This window comes from Thermobia domestica, chromosome 6, assembly GCF_964235325.1.
Source record: "Thermobia domestica chromosome 6, izTheDome1.hap1.1, whole genome shotgun sequence".
In the NCBI taxonomy this organism is placed as follows: Eukaryota; Metazoa; Arthropoda; class Insecta; order Zygentoma; family Lepismatidae; genus Thermobia; species Thermobia domestica.
In genome coordinates this window covers 201,017,208-201,039,279 of record NC_137459.1, presented here as the reverse complement: position 1 = coordinate 201,039,279, position 22,072 = coordinate 201,017,208, and positions in this window count along the sequence as shown.

Below are 22,072 nucleotides of genomic sequence, written 5' to 3'. Positions count from 1 at the left end.
TTTGTGGTTCTTTATTGATATATTCATAAAGCTTAGTTTTCATTATTCATATTGTGTGTGTTATTACACTTCTTAAATTTTCTGTTTCTTTTTCGCAGGCATTCTCGTTTCAATAGCATAGGTGTACGAACACTTTCTGCGCTCACTGTATGTACAGTAAATACAAATTTATAATTTTTGACTTTACGAAGTATACAATGTAATTGTTCAATAATTAACATAAGCAGGCATTCATTAATTTATATTAATATAATAATTAACAAAACTAATAAGCGGGTGATTGATGTCTCAGTGGTAGAGTTTTCATCTATGGTATTCTAACCCAGGACATGTGGGTTTTCAATGGCTAATTTTGTGTTCGAAAATTTTCCCGGAGGTACTCTTGGTTTCCTTTCTTATATTTGTTCCATCATCACTCATTAACGAATTTAGTTTATCAAAACTCTATAGCCATATATTCATTCTGTCCGTCAGTGAAACAAACAGTCTCAAGAACTATCTGATGGATTACCAATCAATTTTGGCCATGATGTACAGAGTCAATAGTTAAGAATCGAGTTCCCTGATGAATGTAATATTCAAACCGGAAGCGGTACAAATCAACCATTTCCGGTTTTAACGTTAATCATTATATAGTAAATATGGTAATAGATAGCGAGAAGCGGTTTCCAGTAATCGACATATATAACATTCATGTAGATAGAATGTTACCCAGTTTGTGCATCTGCTGAAAATAATGAGCTTAGGTATTTAGAGAGCATTTTCCGCTTTAGAAAATGTGTGCTTGGTAAAGAATGTAGAGAATTAGCTGAGTCAGGCACGTAGCTAGAATATGGTAATAGGAAGGGGGGAAGGGTCTGTCACGAAATACTGTGGTTATTTACCAGGGGCTCAATCATTCTAAACTATTTTATTGGCAACATATATTGGTTCGTTTAGCCAAGATTTCTAATGGGGGCATGATATGAAATACTGTGGTTACACATCAGGGGCTCGATCAATCTAAATATTTTACTGACAACATACCCATATTGATTGGTTAGGACAATAAAATGAGGATATATTAGTAAGTATTTTAATAAGAAGCTATGAAGAAATCTCGAGTAAAAGAATATAAAAAAAGTATTGAAAAAGATATCGTCTTCCGAGGTCATTCGAACGGTGTCGAGAATTTTGCGTCTGGGAAATTTGCGCCCTACCTCAAGAACAGGGAAAATTGCGCCTGCGATGTACCCCCACCGGGAAGTTTGAGCCCTGCGAAATAAAAGAACCTATTGGAGCTTACGCATTTCCTCGGAGGGGCTGACATTACAACATAAACAATCCTCCCCCACAACCATGCCATTTGTGATTTATTTTCATTGTGGCTATATAAGGGGAGAATAAACTTCAATATAAGCCAAAAGAACACAACGGATCAACGCAATCACTGCTTCTTCCAGAGATGATTTTGGGGGAACACTGGCCTCCCCAGAGCTCTCAGAGTGCCCCCTCGGAGGAGACCAAAATAATACGTCTATAATATAATAATAAATAGAATAGTACCAGCAGTGACCCCCCTCCGGAATACTAAATGTGCCCCCCGGAACATTTTTCCTGAAAGAACGACTGAACGCAATTGTGTGTTTGAAATGTAATTCCAGCAAGTAAACACACTGTACATAGTTTTCTTGATAATATTACTGAACTGATTTTACATTCACTTTACATTTTCTTTTCTATATTTTGTGTCCTGAAAAGCCAAACAACTCGCAAGGATTGTGAACAGAGATATCTGGGTAGAGCCAAACAGCCTTTTGTAGATTAAATTATACTCTTTGATTATATTAATAAATAATTATATATCAGTCATTTATACGTTTATTGTAAATTTTGTAGTATAATGAAAAATTGTATTTGTATGGATTGCCCTTTAGTGAACTAAAATTGTATTTTTTTCATTTGTTCGGAATATTATAACGGATGGAGTAACTCACTGAGACGATGAGAGGCAAGCCTAGTTCAAGTGCGAGTGGAAGTTACTTTACACAATACAATAATAAGTAGAATTGTAGGGCGCTAACATCCCAGTGCAAATATATAGCCGGCGCATTTTCCCCTCTTTTTGGGGTAGGGCGCAAACATCCCAGTGCAAATATATTGCGAGCGCATTTTTTCCTATTTTTGTGGTAGGGCGCAAATTTCCCGGGCGCAAAATTCTCGCATTCAAGGAAAATATAATGTCCGTGAAGTTGACAACCACTTATGTCAGACTCCAATTTCGACTTTAAACGTCGCTAGTGCTACGTTAGTGTTCGATAGTGACGCAAATCGTTAGTACTCCAACTGCATGCCAACACGCCCACTTCTAAGAATCATCTCAAAAATGAGGTTAACCGTTAGAGCAAGTAAGTGCTCATTGGTGCCATTAACATTAACGTTAATGCCTCCATCGTACGGCCCTTTGAGTAATAATAACACCACGTTTTTTGCTAGTCTCAATGCGTCCCTATATTCTCGCGAACATTCTGACGTGCCCAAGTTACTTACTTTTTTTTTGGACTATTGTTTATCTGTTATTGTTTATTGCTAATCTGCAGAGTAGTCCTTACATTAATATGCCATTGTCCTTGATAATCATTGCGTATTTACAAGCAATTTGTTATTACTGTTAGAAGATACCAAAAAAACAACAGATAAAATCTACTACTTAACGGTTCATATTTTTCTTTTACAGTACATAAACGATTAATAATAATAATAATAATAATAATAATAATAATAATAATAATAATAATAATAATAATAATAATAAGACTATTCCAGCATAAAAGTTATCAATTGCATCACACTGGCAACAAGCGACGCATATTTTAACTTCATAAAAAATCGTTTCTCACGATTTTCTGGAAAACTACGTATGATAACATCTTCATTATGTCAAGTTGTTTATCTCAGTGTGATATATGTCTTACCTCTGGACAATATCACAGTAAAACAAAATTAAATATTAGGAGTACATCGTACTTTTGGACTACATCTCATTAACCATGGGAAGATTGAGTAGTGTATACTTTAGGATGTAAGTTTCAGCTTAACTTGCATCATACATTCTTAGGATTACATAAAGGAAATTTGTTCGTTTGCATTTGAACAAAATTCTTAGGATTACAAAAAGAAAAAATAATTCTTCCGAATTCCGGAATTTTTCCGAATTCCGGAATTTTTCCGAAATCCCGAATTTTTCCGAATTCCGGAATTTTTCTGAATTCCGGATTTTTTCCGAAATCCGGATTTTTTCCGAAATCCGGAATTTTTCCGAATTCCGGAATTTTTCCGAATTCCGGATTTTTTCTGAATTCCGGATTTTTTCCGAAATCCGGAATTTTTCCGAAATCCGGATTTTTTCTGAATTCCGGATTTTTTCCGAAATCCGGATTTTTTTCGAATTCCGGAATTTTTCCGAAATCCGGAATTTTTCCGAATTCCGGAATTTTTCTGAATTCCGGATTTTTTCCGAAATCCGGAATTTTTCCGAAATCCTAAATTTTTCCGAATTCCGGAATTTTCCGATTTTACTTTCCGGATTCCGGAAAGTAAAAATTCCGGAATTGGCCATCCCTAATATATATATATATATATATATATATATATATATATATATATATACAGAAAAAAAACTTCAAACGAACTGCTCACTGCCAAGGGCGCTGATTTCTCTGTAACTTTTTTTTTTGGGGGGGAGGCTTCAGATGTGGGTTTGTACATTCATACAAAATACATATAACAATACAAAATACATATGAAAATACACATTCAGAAAGATACATGGGGGCCTATGTGAGCTTTAGGGGGCCCGGCCCCCCAGGATCGGCGCCCTTGCTCACTGCAAACACAACTTCACAATAAATCAAGTGTATTATTTTTGGTTTCTGTGCCAGGTTGGCTATTAGTAAAAATAACACTTTGTTTTAACCTTACATTTGTCCCTTTCCACTTTACAACAATACCAGATGTTGCTATTTTTGTGACTTATAGGGAAAGCAATAAAATATCTTTTATATTTAGGATCATAAGATTTCCGACAGAGCCGAGTTATGTATGTTTCTGCTTATCCTTATAAACACACCCTGTATTCCAGACAACATACCAACCTATACTTCCTTTGACCACCAACGTACACTGCATCCCTTTTCTCCAGCACGCTCAAAGATCACTGACCTTTATTAAGATGGATGTAGCAAAACATTTATTGCAAGACACTACAAGATATGGTGAAAATCATAGTTCTATTCCTGTTGTTATTCTGGAACTTATTCAGACTTAAAGGCAGTTTACAATCGAACATTTTATAATAATATCAACATAGATAAGACAAAATTTTTAATAACTGTCCATTGCCTAAGAAATAGCCAGAATCAGTAAGGGAGAAGGTATATGGAACATCTCTGAACATGATCATTTTTTTTTTTTTTTAGATATAGTTCAATCACAATTTTACACTGCCTCTGTGATCCCCCCTCCCCAAAAAATGTTCAGAATAAGTCCTGTCTTTATTCAAATTACAAGCATTTTTGATGTAACAGGAAAATAAAGATATCATGAATCTGACAATAGTTTATAAATTATTATTGCCGTCGTAAAGGAACATGTAATGTCTAAAAACGCAATAAGCAATAAAGTGAGGTGTGAACCAATTTAGATCACATGCATCGAAAGTGAATGACAATTACCCAGCTAGTAGTAGAGAGGCAGTGTTAGGGCTTAAAGTGAGCCGGAACGCGCCAGCACTGCGTTCCGGAAAATCAGATTACTGTCAGAATTTATTTCGTGTGCAACACTTGTCCCTTTACAAACATTTTATATTAATTTTTAATTAATATTTTGGTTCCGTCTATGAAACGACTATTAATATGATATATCAAACCAGATCAGGAATATGGATCAGGGATTATCTACGTTCATTGTTGACTGTGTTCTCGCAAATCACTGTGGATAAGCATTCTGGCAAGGTGGCTATTCACTGAAGCCACTTTAAGCCCTGGGCAGTGTGTATGCCTAGCGAGCAGCATTTTAAAGGTGGAGCATGGTCACGAACTCTGTTCCGACCAGCCATCCTGACTGAGTGACTGAGGGTTTAGCTGGTACTTTTGTCAGGCCAGGGTCACTGTTTTTTCACTTCCTTGTCCCTCCTTTCTCTTGGCCTGGTTAGTCGCCTAAATATCTTAATACTGTGAAACAAAAACATGGAATTAAGCATAATGGTGTTGTGTTCGCTTCAGCTCAGTCCATAGATAACACTGGATGACTATCCTAATAAACATCAGAAATGTGGGGGGCAGTTGCTCCTTGCCCCTCGTAAGTTACGTCTATGCATGGATGCTCACTTGAATTAGTTTCAAGACTGTTTCTGAATAAGTACCTACTTTCTTCAAAATAATATTAAAAATTATAGAAAAATTTTCGAGACATTCGAGTCGAGTCGAAATTTTTATGAGCAGTCTCGACTCGACTCCTGTCTTTACTCGAAAATTCTAGTCTAGAAATATGTCTGTCTCGACACGTCTCGAATTTCACAAAGTGTGTCTCGACTTATATGCATTCCTACTGGGTTCTCCTACTACCAGTTAGACCGCGCTCCGACGTACAGTAGCGTCACAATAAATTAACTTACATTACATTCAGGACAGGCCTTATATATATATATATATATATATATATATATATATATATATATATATATATATATATATATATATATATATATATATATATATAAAGTACCTACCTAGGTATATATATACACTTGAAATGATATGCATAAGCAAGCATCGTGACCTTCGAGGGGAGCTTTGGGAGCCTTCTAATAAGTATGACAAATTATAAATTTGTCAGCTAGGAGTCCTGATCTTTACTGTAATTTATATTACTTATCCCCTCTGACAGCTCGCTGCGCGCACGTCGTGTTCAATGATGTATTGCCAGCTTTTACGTCTGGTGTTGAAACACAAAATCATTCATTGCAAGAAAATCTCAGTTTTATAAAATTAAATTACACAAAAGATAAATAAAAGGAATTCTCTCAATAACCAGCAGGTCCGCTAGTCAAGTTGTCATTCGACTGAAACAATGTGCATTTATTTATATTCAAATTGGCAACGTGCGGAAAGGGTAGAATGTTTACCACTGCAGAGCAAAAGAAATGAACCACTACAATTGGCTGAACGTGCTGTTGCCGCAGAAACAGTTCTTCTTGCTGATTGTCGTGACCAGGTGCAGGAAGAAAAAGCAGAGGAAAGCAACTGTCAGAAGGGACAAGTATCAAAAGGACTGTAGCACTATGATTCTCTTTTCTTTGGGAATTTCTTAAACAATTTGTTTAAATAAATCTTTGTTTGTGAGTTGTTCTTAGGATTAAGAAGATCTTTAGATAGATTATTCATGTGTGTGTATTGAATTACGTAACTCTTAATTGACTTATTTAGTGTAGTAAGCTGTTGAATTCAGTGCGTTTCCAACCAACGTCACAGCTGATCAAGTAGAAGTGAGCGATCACAGCTCTCAACCATCTAATGGAAGTTTTGCTTTTAGTTCAATATTCATAAATAATATGTTTGTTGCTCAGCCAATCGATTGAATTTGATTATATTTAGCGTCCCTTTCAGCGGAGTGGCTGTATGAGACATGGACATACAGTTTAGCATGGTATTCGAAGCATATACGCTCCCAACGTGAATTGAATTCAAGTTCTTCACACCATTCATCCATTGAGCATGTTGATATTTTTCAGTGTCTGTAAAACGACACATACGCTTTGTAACTTTCGAGTTATTTTAACATTGGCAACCTTATGATTACGCTCAGACTAATTTTGGGTAGGTACTTTGTCTACGGGTTAAATTAACATCATTCTGTTGAACTGATTTGTTGCTGGAATTTAATGAAATAAATAATGTTACACCAAAGGTTACGGTGAACCGCTAGAGATGTAAGGACACAGTTCCACGCATTCGTCCTTACCTCTTGTTTCGCTTCGAAAATTATTGAAATACTGCTTTTTGGGGGGTTAATGGTCGATATTTCGAGAAATCATATAATGTGATATCAGTATTTAAAACTATCACATTTTGACCTTTGACCCTATAACTATAGTATCACACAAAACGTTAGACCTTTGTCTTATTATCTCACCAAGCTTTACTTTCCTAGGAATTACCATGTCTACGGAACATTGAATTAAATTTACACACAAATATGTGGCAGTTTTTGTCAAGTTAGCTGACAATGAAAAATTACAATGAACTAAATTCAATTCGAAGTTATCTCAGATCGGATAATTCCTCATCAAATTATCTGAATGAAAGATCATTTGTACCCAATATTGTGTAACTCAATTTTACTTAAATAATCGGAAGCCAACATATCACCTGTAATTAATATTGAATCTCAAATTGCTCTTAATAATAATAATAATAATAATAATAATAATAATAATAATAATAATAATAATAATAATAATAATAATAATAATAATAATAAGTGAGTTTCGGTTCACAATGTGAATTTATGGTAGACTTCAAACTATGCGAATTCAATACTCAAACTTGAAGTAATATATCTAATGACGACTGGTTCCTACAGAGTAATAAGATCAAAGATGGAACCTGTTCCTGGGACGCTGAATTCATGTCAAATAGCTATTAGGTCTACTCGCTATCCCTTATTGTTTTTGTTTTATGGTGATAAATGATGAAACATAAAATCATAAATTTGAACCACGTCCGGTTTGAATACAGGGTTCAGGGAGAAGATAAAACCTACTCTTGAAACTTTGAATCGATTGCAAATGTAAAAAAAAAAAAAAAAAATGTTTCTCAATATTTCTTACAGTTCCTTGCTCTATGTAAATCAGATTTAAAACCGGAAGTTCTAGTAAACTTCAACCACATCCAGCTTTTATAGTGTGTTACGGGTTGCGATGGTATATTCACTTGAGATATTGTGTCGGTTGCAAAAAACCGTTTGTCGCTATCTATTACCATTCCTGTTGTATGACGATAAATATTGAAACCGGAAATCATTAATTTTAACCACTATAAGGTTTTTGTATAAGGTTAACGGAGTGTGTGCAACCTATTTTTGAGACGATTAATTGATTACAAAAACAAATCCACATCTAGATATATCTTACGTTGAAACCGGAAGAACTAGTTAATTTCAACCCCTTACAGTTTTCATAGAGACTGGGGGTTGTAATAATATATTATCTTGAGATTGTGAATCGATTACAGGAAACTGCATCTTGGTATTTGTTACCGTCTTTTGCTGTATGGAAATCAGTATTGAAACCAGAAGTTATAGTAATTCTGGTTTTGGTAGAATGTTGCTGATAGTCATGGTGTGTCGCCGTGAGGGGGTCAATTGTTTACAAAAAAGACAGCCTCTCGCTATCACATCCCGTTTTCGTTCTATATGGATAAACGTTGAAACCATAAATTGCTAATTTGAACCACTTCCGATTTGATAGAGGGTTGACGGAAGAGGTGGAATGTATTCTTGGGACGTTGAATCGACTGCCAAAAATGTTTCTCGGTATACGGCATATTACAATATTTCGTTTGATACCGGCTGACCAAGGGATGGACGGACGCCACTGTATAAGATTTCTGACATTTATGCATAGCACATTTCCGTATTCCAAATTATTAGACTTCCAAATAATAACGATTTATGGGCTAAGACACTATTAATAGTGATAGCTCCCTCACAAGATAGATCTACGAGTGCTAGAAATCATAATAATGATATTTTATTCATATTTTTAACTGTCCCACTAGGCCATTAACCATATTTAACTTCCATTTTACATTTGAACAAACTCGTTTCAAAAATATTCAGGAATTCAAATCCGTCTTTTTAACCTATATTCCTATTGTAAAAATTAAATATGGTACGCCTTTAGCTAATTGTAAACTCTAGGAAAATCCTTCATTTTTTTTAAAAAAATATGGTATGTTAACGAGGCACAATTTTTTTTTGCAAGTTTATATAAGAAGTTTAAATTAATGCGGTGTATCTCTTATTATTGTCAACGTAAAACAAACAGCAACATCAAAGGCAACTAAAGTAAACGAGACACAAACACAAACTAACTAGGAATAAAACCCAAGAGTGATGCAGACAACATCGAGCTGTAAACGTGTTTAAACAAGGTTGTCAACGTCTCGACATATCGCTTCAGTAAACACAAACTTTCCCAGCCACTGATACACTGACTACAACGATAGGGTAGATAGGTTGGCATCTCAGACTGAACACTTTAGATAACGATTACTAGCTATGTTATTAAATATTATCGATAAACGTAGAATCTACGATTTATTAATTTATTTTATAACTAACAAATAAAGAGTAATCTGTTTATTTTTAATATTTGGAAATGTACAGTATAAAATGAAATTTAAGCGAGTTTTACAGTGGTGCACAGGGTAACCAACCGTCCCGATTCTGTCGGGACTGTACCGATTTCTGACTTATTTGTCCCGCGTCCCGACCGGACACTTGTCGGGACGCATATTGCCCCGATTTATCGATTTTCAAAGTTAATTAATATTTTACTGGGCCATATCTACAAAGACATAACTTTTTTTTACACACACACAATTTTATATGTAGAGTCAATTTAACAAATTTGTGTTTTAATTTGACTCATGATATAATAGTTAGGAGCTCGTCTTTAATTTACAGTTATTACCTAATTATTTTGAGTTGATAATCCAGCCGATTATGATGAGAGTGTATTCCATGAGCGTTAAAAATACCGTTTTTGCCACCTCTACATGAAACCGACTGCTACCATTAGCGCTCACTTCAGTGGGTGGCCGCACGCTAACTATAGCTCATTTGTTGTGATAAAAACCAAACATTCTATATAGTTTTCTTTTCAAACTTTGTTTATGTTAAATAATTTACAATTGTTTTCGTTTGAGTTCGTTGTATGATGATAGCCAAAGAATAAAACTTAATTTTAGTAATACTTTTTGTCAGTAATTACTTAACAATATTATGCATTCAGTTTTGATTAAAAAATCTACATGTATATAGTTTTATCTCTAAACTTCCTTTATACTAATTGCAGTTATTTTGCTTTGAATTTGTTGCATATATTGCTTATATTTAGTGATGAGCAGTGGGTGAGAAAATAATAACAAGTAAGGTGCTGCATTCATTCAAGTTCGTGTTATTCAACTGATTATTTACATTGTCTTGAACGACTCACCGTACATGTAGTCGTCTCCGTGTGGAGGATGGGGTCCAACACCAATTGTCCCGTCTCGATTGTTTCTTAAGAAAAGTTGGCAACCCTGGGGTGGATGAAATGCACTTCAATCGAAAACTATAGTTGAAGAGAAAAAAATGAAATGAAATCTTTGAGTTTTACATCCCACGCTTATGCCGGTTAGGCGAGAGGAGACGGTGATGATAAGTAATGAATGAAATGGTGGAATGAAGAAAGTGGGAAGAAACGGGAGAACTCCGAGGAAACCCACGCACACTGTGTTTGTTCACCACAAAGTCCACTTGGCAAGGGTTGGGAAAGAACCCAGGATCCTAAGCACCAGAGATAGTTGAAGAGAGCGTAGCGAGCTCATACCATTCTACTCGATTGACGTGTGTGTGTTTGTTTGTCTGTCCAACGATAGCCCTAGTGGAAATATTCGATTTCAGTGATATTCGATATGCAAGCTCCCCAATCTTCCGAATTATGTCTGTTGTTTGAAGTTGGAATCCATGAAGAACAAAATACTTAAATGGACCGAATCTTTTTCAGTTTCCAAGTGCGAACGTATTCAACAATACATTTTTTCAGTATAAACTATGTAAAACGTATTCGATTTTGACAGTGTATAGTGCATGTTATATATATATATATATATATATATATATATATATATATATATATATATATATATCATTCCATCGACCACTTTTAACTTGATGCTAAAATCTGCCAAGAAGGAAAGGATGAATTTAACCCCCCTTCCGTAAACAAAAAAAGTCCACGATAAATTTCGTAAACAAATAATAATAATAATAATAATAATAATAATAATAATAATTAAGTCTTATGTTGTATGTTGTTTCAAGGTTTCGAATCATTCCTCTAGATGGAACAAAAATCACTGAAGAAGAAATGAGTTGGCGATCCTCTCGATTTTTTTAGAAGGGATACGGACAAAACCTCACGGCCGAAACCTCGCCGCCCAAAGTCTCTCGGGCCAAACCCTGGCTACCCAATATCTTGCGTGGCCGAAACCTCGCCGCCCAAAACCCCACGGGCCAAAATTTCGCCGGGTCTAAACCTCGCGTGCCAAAACCTCGCCGCCCAAAACCTCGTGAACAGAAATCTTGCCTTGTCTAAACCTCGCCGTCCAAAAGCTCGCGGAGCAAAATCTCGCTTGGTCAAAAACTTGCGGAATGAAACCTTTCCATAAAATTTACCCAATGAGTTGCTAATTATGCAATTCCGTATTACTACTACTACCAATAATAATAATAATAATAATAATAATAATAATAATAATAATAATAATAATAATAATAAGAAGAAGAAGAAGAAGAAGAAGAAGAAGAAGATATAAAACATTGTGTGTGTAGGCTTACTCGGGGTATTCCCTTTTTGTCCCACTTTTTTCATTCCATCGTTTCCTTCATTCTGATCATCTACGTCTCCTTTAACCTACAGTACATAGTCGAGGGACGTAAACAATAAGATATTATTTCATACTTTCATAAATATTATTCGATTTATTTAGAATTTCATAAGTTCGCCGTGAAATTGAAATGAAAACCATCCCAGGCTCAAACCTCATCAATGTTGAAAACTTGATCGAGACCAGTCGGGTGGTTCAAGAGCTAGTAAGTCACAAACACACCAAATTTCAGTTTTATGTAGTTCTATGCGTCTTCCCCTTCCCCTCCACCTTCCCTTCAAAGTGAAATGATAAAAAAACATCCCCGGCGGTAACCTGATCTGTATGCCAAATTCAATCCAGATTGGACTCGTTTTTTTTCAAGTTATTAAATTATATATATATATATATATATATCTTCCCCTACTATTCCTTGTGACGTCGAAGTGAAGTTACAAAAGACATTCCATTCCCAATCCTCATCTAGGTTGAAAATTTGATCGAGATTGGTCGGGTGACTCAAGGGGTATGATGTCACAAACATAGTAATTTTCGTTTTTATATATACAGATTTTCAAAGCACGCGTTAGAATATTTTCTTCTCATTATTTTAATGCAATTATGTGTTATTACAAAATATATACATATAGCAATATATAAAATGTTCTGCATCGAAGAAATCCTCAAAACGATGTTTTATACTGACGACATTCCTTTCCAGGCAAGATTACTTCCCATGTAGTTTAGACTACAGGAGATTCTGTGTCCCGAGATCAGGACCGCGAAGTTTTGGCCAGACGAGAGTTTGGGTATGGCGAGATTTTGGGACGCAAGGTTTTGGATAGGTGAGGTTTGGGCCCTGCGAGATCTTGTCCCGCGAGGTTTTGGTCGGCGAGATTTTGGCCAGGTGAGATTTTGGTCCGTGAAGTTATCGCCGTGAGGTTCTGGCCGCCAGGTTTTGTACCCAAACCTGTTTAGAAAATAGACGTTAACTTTTTTTTAATCGATTCTGGTACAGTTCGCGGCATAGAAATTGTTCCAAAATTCTAAGTCCAAAGTGATAAACTCTTACCCCGTTTTCTTATGCATCGAGAAATACATGTCTCAATCGATTAGTTCCTTCCAGTACGATCCAACTCCAACTCCTCTCCTCCTCCACGTCTGCTTGTCTAGAGCAATGTGTGTGACGTAGTACACTCTTTCCATTCATACGAAAAAAAAAAACGGGAATCAAGTTTACAATGTTGTAGCTCTAAAACAGTCTTTTTCATTCGTTTGTTCTGAAATATCTTTTAACAGCTTTTTTTTTGTAAAAAAAAGTCACACAATCGTCCCATAGCATCATTATTACCTTTAGTTTCATTCTTTCCCTTCTTTAAAGAGTGCAAGCTAGTAAGATGCTCTCTAAGAAATTTATGGAAATTGCCAATAACGGCAGAATGTTTTGTGCTTCCTAAAGCCTGTAATGCACGCACAGAACTCTAAAACATCTGCCGACAGAAATGAGTGTTATTCAATGATTCATTTCATTTCTTTTAAGTAATTGCAAGCAAATGTTCCAAGAGCGTCATTTGGGCAGGCAGGAGGGTGTAATTTCCCCTCCCTTGAGCTTCATAAATACGTATTGTTTGAGCAAATGTATAGTAATACACTAATAAAAAAGAGAAAAGTTTTGGTCGGCGGAGACCCCTTCCCCCCGAATTAAATCTAAAATGACACTTCTTTTAGCAACAAACCTATAGAGTTACGATAGCATATTGCTAGAGAGCTTACAATTTGGTTTCAAGAGTCAAAGGTTTGATCTCAAGCCAAATGAGTTCCTGGGCGACATTGAGAGAGACACACAGAGAGAGAGAGAGAGAGAGAGAGAGAGAGGGAGAGAGAGAAATTAAATATGGAGACAGAGAGGAATGATTTATATACACAGATTTAGAACTGGGGAAAAATGATCGGACAGCATTCGTATTATGACGAAAATTGTGATTTTGTGAAACAGAAGAAGGGAAGGTTTCAAACTGCGAGGATCACATTAGGCAGTTGTCGAATTAAGGTGGAGAACACTTTTGAGAGCATCAGATGATTACGAATGGAAAGATCTTGAGAACTGATTAATTAAGAATTTAAAAAAAAAAATCTGCAGCTTCCGAGACGGGTTTCGAACTTCGAACCTGTACTTATCAAACCATGACTTTATCCATTCTACTACGGAGAACTCTGCACTCATGCACATACGTTCCCTTTAGCTATCTTGACAGCTAAGTTAATGTAATATTCCAAAAGTTGACTTGGTGGATGCGCCGTTCTGAGAGGATATAAACCTCTTGTAACTTAGATACAATGTGGATAATGAACTTCTCCTTGTTCAGAACACTTTTAGTGCAGCAAAATTTGTTACTATTGCGTTAATTAGGTTACATTTGATAGTACATGATGATGATGATGATGATAGAACCATCTGATAAAATAGTGCCAAACCCTGTGCGTCATTGTCTGTTAGGTGAATGGTTAATGTAAGTTACTCCTACGTGTATGGTCCGAGCTTCGAATCAAGACCATGAAGAATTTCGAATCGAAGATGATCATGAAGAATTTTTGTTACTGCTGGCGATTCACGTTCACTGTAGATTCAATGTCCTTGAAAGTTGTTCGAGGATTTTCTCGAATCATTTGTTCCACAGCGGCATTTTTTTCTTCTGACACAGCTGTTGCCGGACGTCCAGCTCTCTCTTCATTTTTAAGCGATGTCCGGCCTGTTCTGAATTCACCAAACCACCGAAAAATTGTAGCACGGGAAGGAGCAAGGTCCCCAAAATGCCACCTGCAAACGGTCAAGGCTTTGTGTCTCGTTCAAACTACTTTTGAAATCATAAAGGATCATTGTCCGAAAATGTTCCCTTTCGAGCTCCATTCTAGACAGCCAATAACTGCTCACATCAACAAACAAGTGAAGGCGATACGACCACGCCGATAAGCGAGGCGAGTTGGAACTTGGTTTGCTTCTTCGCTATAGATAACACTACCGAACGCAATTGTTGTAATTCAAATACTGTGCCACAACAATGCGTATCTCAAAACTTTCGTAGTGATCCTCGTATTTAGAAAATATGTTATTATAAATAAGAAATACAGTAGAAAATAATTATAAAATGTAATGTTGAAGGACAAGCTTTTTATTTAACAATAATACTTGAACGTAAAATATACTTCTAAAACAATTTTCTATTTATGCAAGGCTGTACGTTTTTTTCTGAGTCAAACTCTCTCTCTCTCTCTCTCTCTCTCTCTCTCTCTCTATATATATATATATATATATATCTATATATATATATATATATATATATATATATATATATATACATTACAGTAAGAACTGAATTTTGTATTAACGCCTGACTGTCGTCGTTGTATAAACATTCATGATGATATGACGTAGGGAAATGAGTTGCATTAAGGTTGTAAGATTTAATATCAAGTTTGCAACATCGCAAGTTAAAGAAACGCATGTAATAACAAATATCATATTTGAAAATAATTTCGAATTATTCTAGCTGTGACGACATTACTTCAAAATTGAACGTGTGGAATGCACAGTATGAGCGTAGCTCAAAGAAAATAATCAATAAGAATGGTCTTGATTCGAAGCTCGGACCATACACGTAGGAGTAACTTACATTAACCATTCACCTAACAGACAATGACGCACAGGGTTTGGCACTACTTTATCAGATGGTTCTATCAAATGTAACCTAATTAACACAATAATAACAAATTTTACTGCCTTAAAAGAGTTCTGAACAAGAAGTTCATTATGCACATTGTAACTAAGTTACAAGAGGTTTATATCCTCTCAGAACGGCGCATCCACCAAGTCAACTTTTGGAATATCCCATTAAGTTAGCTTTCAACGTGGCTAAAGGAAACGTATGTGCATGAGTGCAGAGTTCTCCGTAGTAGAATGGATAAAATCATATTTCGATAACTACAAGGTTCGCGGTTCGAATCCCGTCTCGGGAGCTGCAGATTTTTTTTTTTTTTTTTTTGAATCTTAATCCCTCAGTTCTCAAGATCTTTCCATACGTAATCATCTGATGCTCTCAAAAGTGTTCTCCACCTTAATTCAATAACTGACTAATGTGATCCTCGCAGTTCGAAACCTTTCCTTCTTCTGTTTCACAAAATCACAATTTTCGTCATAATACGAATGCTGTCCGATCATTTTTTTCCAGTTCTAAATCTGTGTATATAAATCATTCCTCTCTGTCTCCATATTTAATTTCTCTCTCTCCCTCCCTCTCTCTCTCTCTCTCTCTCTCTCTCTCTCTCTCTGTGTGTGTCTCTCTCAATGTCGCCCAGGAACTCATTTGGCTTGAGATCAAACCTTCGACTCTTGAAACCAAATTGTAAGCTCTCTAGCAATATGCTACCGTAACTCTATAGGTTTGTTGCTAAAAGAAGTGTCATTATATTTAATTCGGGGGAGGGGTCTCCGCCGACCAAAATTTTTCACTTTTTTATTAGTGTATTACTATACATTTGCTCAAACAATACGTATTTATGAAGCTCAAGGGAGGGGAAATTACACCCTCCTGCCTGCCCAAATGACGCTCTTGGAACATTTGCTTGCAATTACTGAAAAGAAATGAAATCAATCATTGAATAACACTCATTTCTGTCAGCAGATGTTTTAGAGTTCTGTGCGTGCATTACAGATTTTAGAAAGCACAAAACTTACTGCCGTTATTAGCAATTTCCATAAATTTCTTAGGGAGCATCTTACTAGCTTGCACTCTTTAAAGAAGGGAAAGAATGAAACTAAAGGTATTAACCCTTAGAATACCGGAAAGTAATACTGACGAACTGCTAAACATAGTCTTGGGGTCAATTGGACCCGACTGGGGGTCTTAGGATTAATGAAGCTATGGGAAGATTGTGTGACTTTTTTTTAAATAGACTCTTAGAAGATATTTCAGAACAAACGAATGAAAAAGACTGTTTTAGAGCTACAACATTGTAAACTTGATTCCTGTTTTTTTTTTTTTTTTTGTCTGAATGGAAAGAGTGTACTGCGTCACACACACTGCTTTAGACAAGGAGAGGTGAAGGAGGTTAGGAGTTGATGTTGGATCGTACCAGAAGCAATTAATCGATTGAAACATGTATTATTATGTTATTTTTTAAGCTTTCTACAGCCTCAGTTCTCGGGATTTTAAAATAAAATGGCTACGTGAGTATTGCCTCCCAATGTAGGAAATATGCTCTTCGTCCTGATTTAATGACTCGGTCCATGCTACCTTTGGTAAAAATATTTTATGTTTTCATGTAATGTGGTACAACTGTCAGAAAAATAAATGACGCATCTCTTTATTGTGAAGTTATTTTCGAAAATATATGTTTTCTTTATATGTTCGAAATTTCGGAAGGTTTGTTCAACATGAAAGGTTAATAACAAACACGTTTTTAATATTTGTGTTAGATAGTAGATTAAAATAAAAAAATAGAAGCAGAAAAACATTAAATCGACCGAAATCACAAAAATTACCAATTCTGCTAAAGTGGAAAATTTTCAAGAACGCAAGGGAACTCTGTAGTTCAACACGAAGCAGCGACATCTATGTCATTGAGAGAAATGTGGATGAAATCTACAAACGAAAATTTTAACTAAATATTTCTAATATGTCTTATGACGTGCATTATCTGCGAACTCCAAATATATGAATCTATGCCAAGTATTAACGTATAGATAGAGCAAATAGTGGAAATTACCTATGGAAAAAGACGAATTAGTAGCACGATCGTAGTGAAAAATTGTCTTTACCGTAGAACAGGTTAAGTTCACGTAAGAAAACAAATAGCTCAGTTAGTTCAGTTGCGCCTGAGTTTTTGTAGATGCAACACGTCCTGTGTTGCTCGTGCTTTAGTGCTGATTCTTCAAGGGGTGAGTTTTTTGTGAGTTATTTGCTGTGCTTTATAGTTTTCAGCAAGTGTGCTTACGATTTGATTTGGGTGATTCGCCCATTTTTGTTGAGTGTAGTGTACGATTACGACTGAATAAGATGGCCAATATTAGGCTTAACACACTTCGAATTAGTTTTCAAAATGTTTCAAAAGTCCCCAATTCGATTTCGCTTCACGATTGGATACGAACCACTTTTGAACTTTCACAAGATGCAGTTCTCAGTATCGAACTCGATTTTCCTCGTAAACTTTTATATATCAAATTAATTACAATAGCTGTGTGAACAGATTATAAATAAATTTGACAATAAAGTGACGTATGTAGATGGCGAAGGCACTTACAACCTTCCGCTTGACTCGGCTTCTCATGCAATTAAATTGGTACGTATCCACGCTCTACCTATGGAAATTAGTGATACCTAAGTGAAACATGTGCCTCAAGTTTATGGTGAAATTCAGCATTAGTGGCGAACTTTATACTGACGGTCATTACCAGGGCCCGGATCTTGTTGACAAGTCAACTTTTTTCTGTTACGCATAGGACAAGGCAAGTTCAAATAAAAACATTATCCATCAACTCTAGGTTCTAAAAATATAGTTTTATAGGGTCAACTTTTGGTCCCTTTTTGCCATTTTGAAATTTCATGTCATTTTTTAATATTTTAAGGTAACTTTTAGGTCACTTATTGTCTTTTTGGTCTTTTTCTTCTACATTGAAAACTTTTACATGAACACAGCTTACGAATGTAGAAAAGACGAAGTTGAATAATTTTTTCTTGCTTCTTGACTATTGGGGTGGAAAAACTGCATTCTTAACAAGCTAATGAAAATTAAGCTGTATCTGGTTAACCAAAGGTAGGGGTTGGTAGGTGGCCAAAGAGATAGTTTTGGGTTGTTGACCACAAAGGATGTGATCACGTGAATAACTAAAAATGGATTAGAAGGCGTACAAGGATTTTAAACAGGTTTCCATCTATTATTTTCATGTAGTCTACACTTGCGAATTTTTATTGTTTAAAAGTGCTTCCTAGCTTTAACTCGGGAGTAAATGGACGCTTTCAATACTTACAATGCCGTACAAGGGACTGATCAATACAAATAAATGATCAATAGACTGCAACTAAGTGAAACAATACCTTTTGAATATGAGTGAAAAATGTTAACTAAAAATCCAATGGACATTAAAAAAATGTCAATGTTTAACGAAATAAACGTTTAAGAAAACGCAAGTTTTAAGGTCAATTTTTATGATTTTTAGGGTCATTTTACAGAAATTTTAGTGTCATTTTATAGGTCACTTTTTAGAAAATTTTAGGTCAACAACATCCGGGCTCTGGTCATTACTATAAAATACGTTCTGGCCGCTAAGTGTGAAAGTGATTCTTAAAAAGAATATTCCTTCCTATACTACTCTTAGTTCTCTTCGCTGTTGCGTGACGTACCCCAGACAGACAAAAACTTGTGCGAGGTGTGACAGCGACAAGCATTTGGTGCCTCAGTGGGATGGCCGGACATTTAGCGGCCGTTTAGATCATCGGTCCAGTGATTCTTCTGGAAATTTTACTTTGGGTAACCGAATTGCTCGACCTATATTACAACTTAAGGATGTGCCTGTTATTCATAACTATAGTGTTTTCCCGATGTTGCCAACTAAGCCTTGTCCCGCTCCTAGTACCACGCCGACAACTCTGGATGACCTTGCACCGACAGTCCCCTGCGAGGCAGTTTCTGTGTCCCGACCCAGTTATGCATCCTCACAGGTCCCTCTTCCTGACGACGGTATGTCTTGCCAGTTTCTCTCTGAGGTTAACCCAGACATAAATAAGGTAGGTGACTTATCTGATACACCCGAGTGTCGTGGACCCCAGCCACTAACATCCGATATTTCAGACAATACTCGGCCTGAACTTGTGGTTAGTGCTCACCCTGACTCAGTGCCTCCTCTCTCCGATGTGCTCGAATCGACTTGTAGCGGTCCCCAGATTATGCCTACCTCAGTGTCGATGGCATTAATGAACCCCCTATTAATGAACAACTTGAAAAGAAGAAACGCTCCAGCCACGTGGTTAATATGAGCAAAGTTCTGAAACTGACCGGGAAAACCTCCTATGATTCGACTAGCAGAATAACCCGTACTACATTAAGACAAATGTCTCAATTGGAAGCTACAGATTGCCCTATTGATGGGGAGGTTTTCCAAGAGACTTTGGACACCACAGCTACACAGTGAGAATATGAAAGTGGTCTGTTTGGGACCTTTGTTTTTGTTTATACTGCAACTTTTTGCTCCTGTCCTTGCGCCTTCTGTGTTTTGTTGGTGTGTCCTTCAACCCGCTCCGCACTTTTTATTGCAGTCCTCAATGTACTCCTTTAAAATAGAAAGGGCAAATTTTAATGGACTCACTTCTCCTACTAGCAAAGTGCAGTTTTGGATTTTATTAAATGGTACTCTCTTCATATACTGCTTGCCCAGGAAGTGAAAGTAACCCAACTTCAAGGTCTGTTCCAGCACACCTTTTCCCCTAACGAAACAGTTAACTGCACAGGTACTGCTCTTATATTTCGCAACGATTAAACTTTGAACAGTTATACAAGCATCCCAACGGCAGGATTATTACTGGAAATGTGGATAAAGTTCCATTTTGCATCTCATATGCACCCGCGGGTACTCACACACGACGTGACCGTCATATCTTTTTTAATTCCGAGGTAGCCTTCGCATTACATGACAGTTCTCGTTTGATTATATGGGACGGAGATCATAACAGTATAGTTTCCACTCAAGGTTCCACTACTGCTTCGAACTTCTGTCCTACTTTATTACAGGTGATTAACCAATTTAATTTATGTGATGTCTGGCGCCATTTTCATCCCCACAATCCTGGACACACGTATTTCTACGCCACTGGATCTTCACGCCTGGATTCTTTTTATATATCACAGTCTTTGCTTCCAAATGTGCAATCTATTGGAAGGACCCCAGTTTGTTTTTTGGATCACATGGGACTAGTTATAACTATCCAGTTACCACTTCAGAAGCTTTTAAAACATAATCGCTTATTGCATTTAAATACCGGCATTCTTTCTGAGCCACCATTCCAGCAGCTGCTAAGGCCAGCGCTGGAGATAAATAAATCAGCAACATTTGAGAAGGACCAATATTATCCAATGGTGGGAACAACGGGGCAAACCAGCTTTGAGACAAATCTGTAAAGAATACAGCAGAGATCGGTCACAGCGATTTCATGAACAATATAATTACTACTCTCAGCTTCTACACGACTAACATGCGGCATTTCTTAACGGTGAACCTGTACTTCCACAAATTAAACAGATAAAGGCTTTTTTTGTTAACATTACACCGTCAAAGACTCTACGGTATTACTGTTCGCAGCAAAATCTCATCAGTGTCACCAACTGAGCCTCCGAGTCTTTTACATATCAGTGCTGAACGTCGCAAATGCAAGCAACAGATTATTAATAATATACTGGATGATAAAGGTGTTTTATGTGAACGAACTAATATTATTCCATACTTTGTGCAATATTTTACGGATTTATATAGCAATCATGATGTTCCGTATAATGATGACAGGGTCTTCGATAGCTTGAACCCTCTCCCTGCTGAAATCTAAGTAGAGATTGATGCTCACTTTTCTGAAGCAGAAATTCAGCATGCTCTCCAGCATGCAAAAAAGAATAAATCCAGTGGCATTGACTCCCTCCTTTACGAATTTTACCAATTATTTCCAGATCTTTTCATTCTTTTTTTACTGAAATTTTTAATGCCTTTCGATTTACTTATCAAGTCGGCAAAACATCTGAACATTATTCTAGTGATTATTCCTAAGCAGGCCAAGAGCACGCGAATAAATCATTTCCGACCTATTAGTCTTGCCTTTTGTGATAATAAACTTCTTGCGAAACTTCTGCCAGCCCTGTTACGTAATACTTTAAGTTCCATTTTGTTACCTGAACAATTAGGCCACGATCAGCAACATCCTATTTGAGTTGCCTTTATCCCCAATGCTCTACAGCATTGCTGTTATGCCGATTCTGCATAAGAATCGGACTTAAATGACGGGGTTGTGTGTCCCTCCAGCTACCATTAAACTTCAGACTTACATAGATGATATATGTTTTTCTTTCGTTCACAACGGGATTTAAACACAATTTAAATAATAATACGATCTACGATATCAGTGATACATGTTGTGGCGTTTACTTAACATATAAAACAATAAATAGAAAAGCTAAGAATCCGAATCTTTTCAGAGATGACAGTACATTGACGCTTCAAATCTGTCTTAACTCCTTATAGCTATGTTAATTTCCTAGTGAAAATAAAAACTCTTTAAAATTAATCACAAATTCTTATACAACAAACTCGGAAAAACAGTGTTGTAGCCTAAGCCACATCCTAAAAAGAAGTAAATATTACCGTA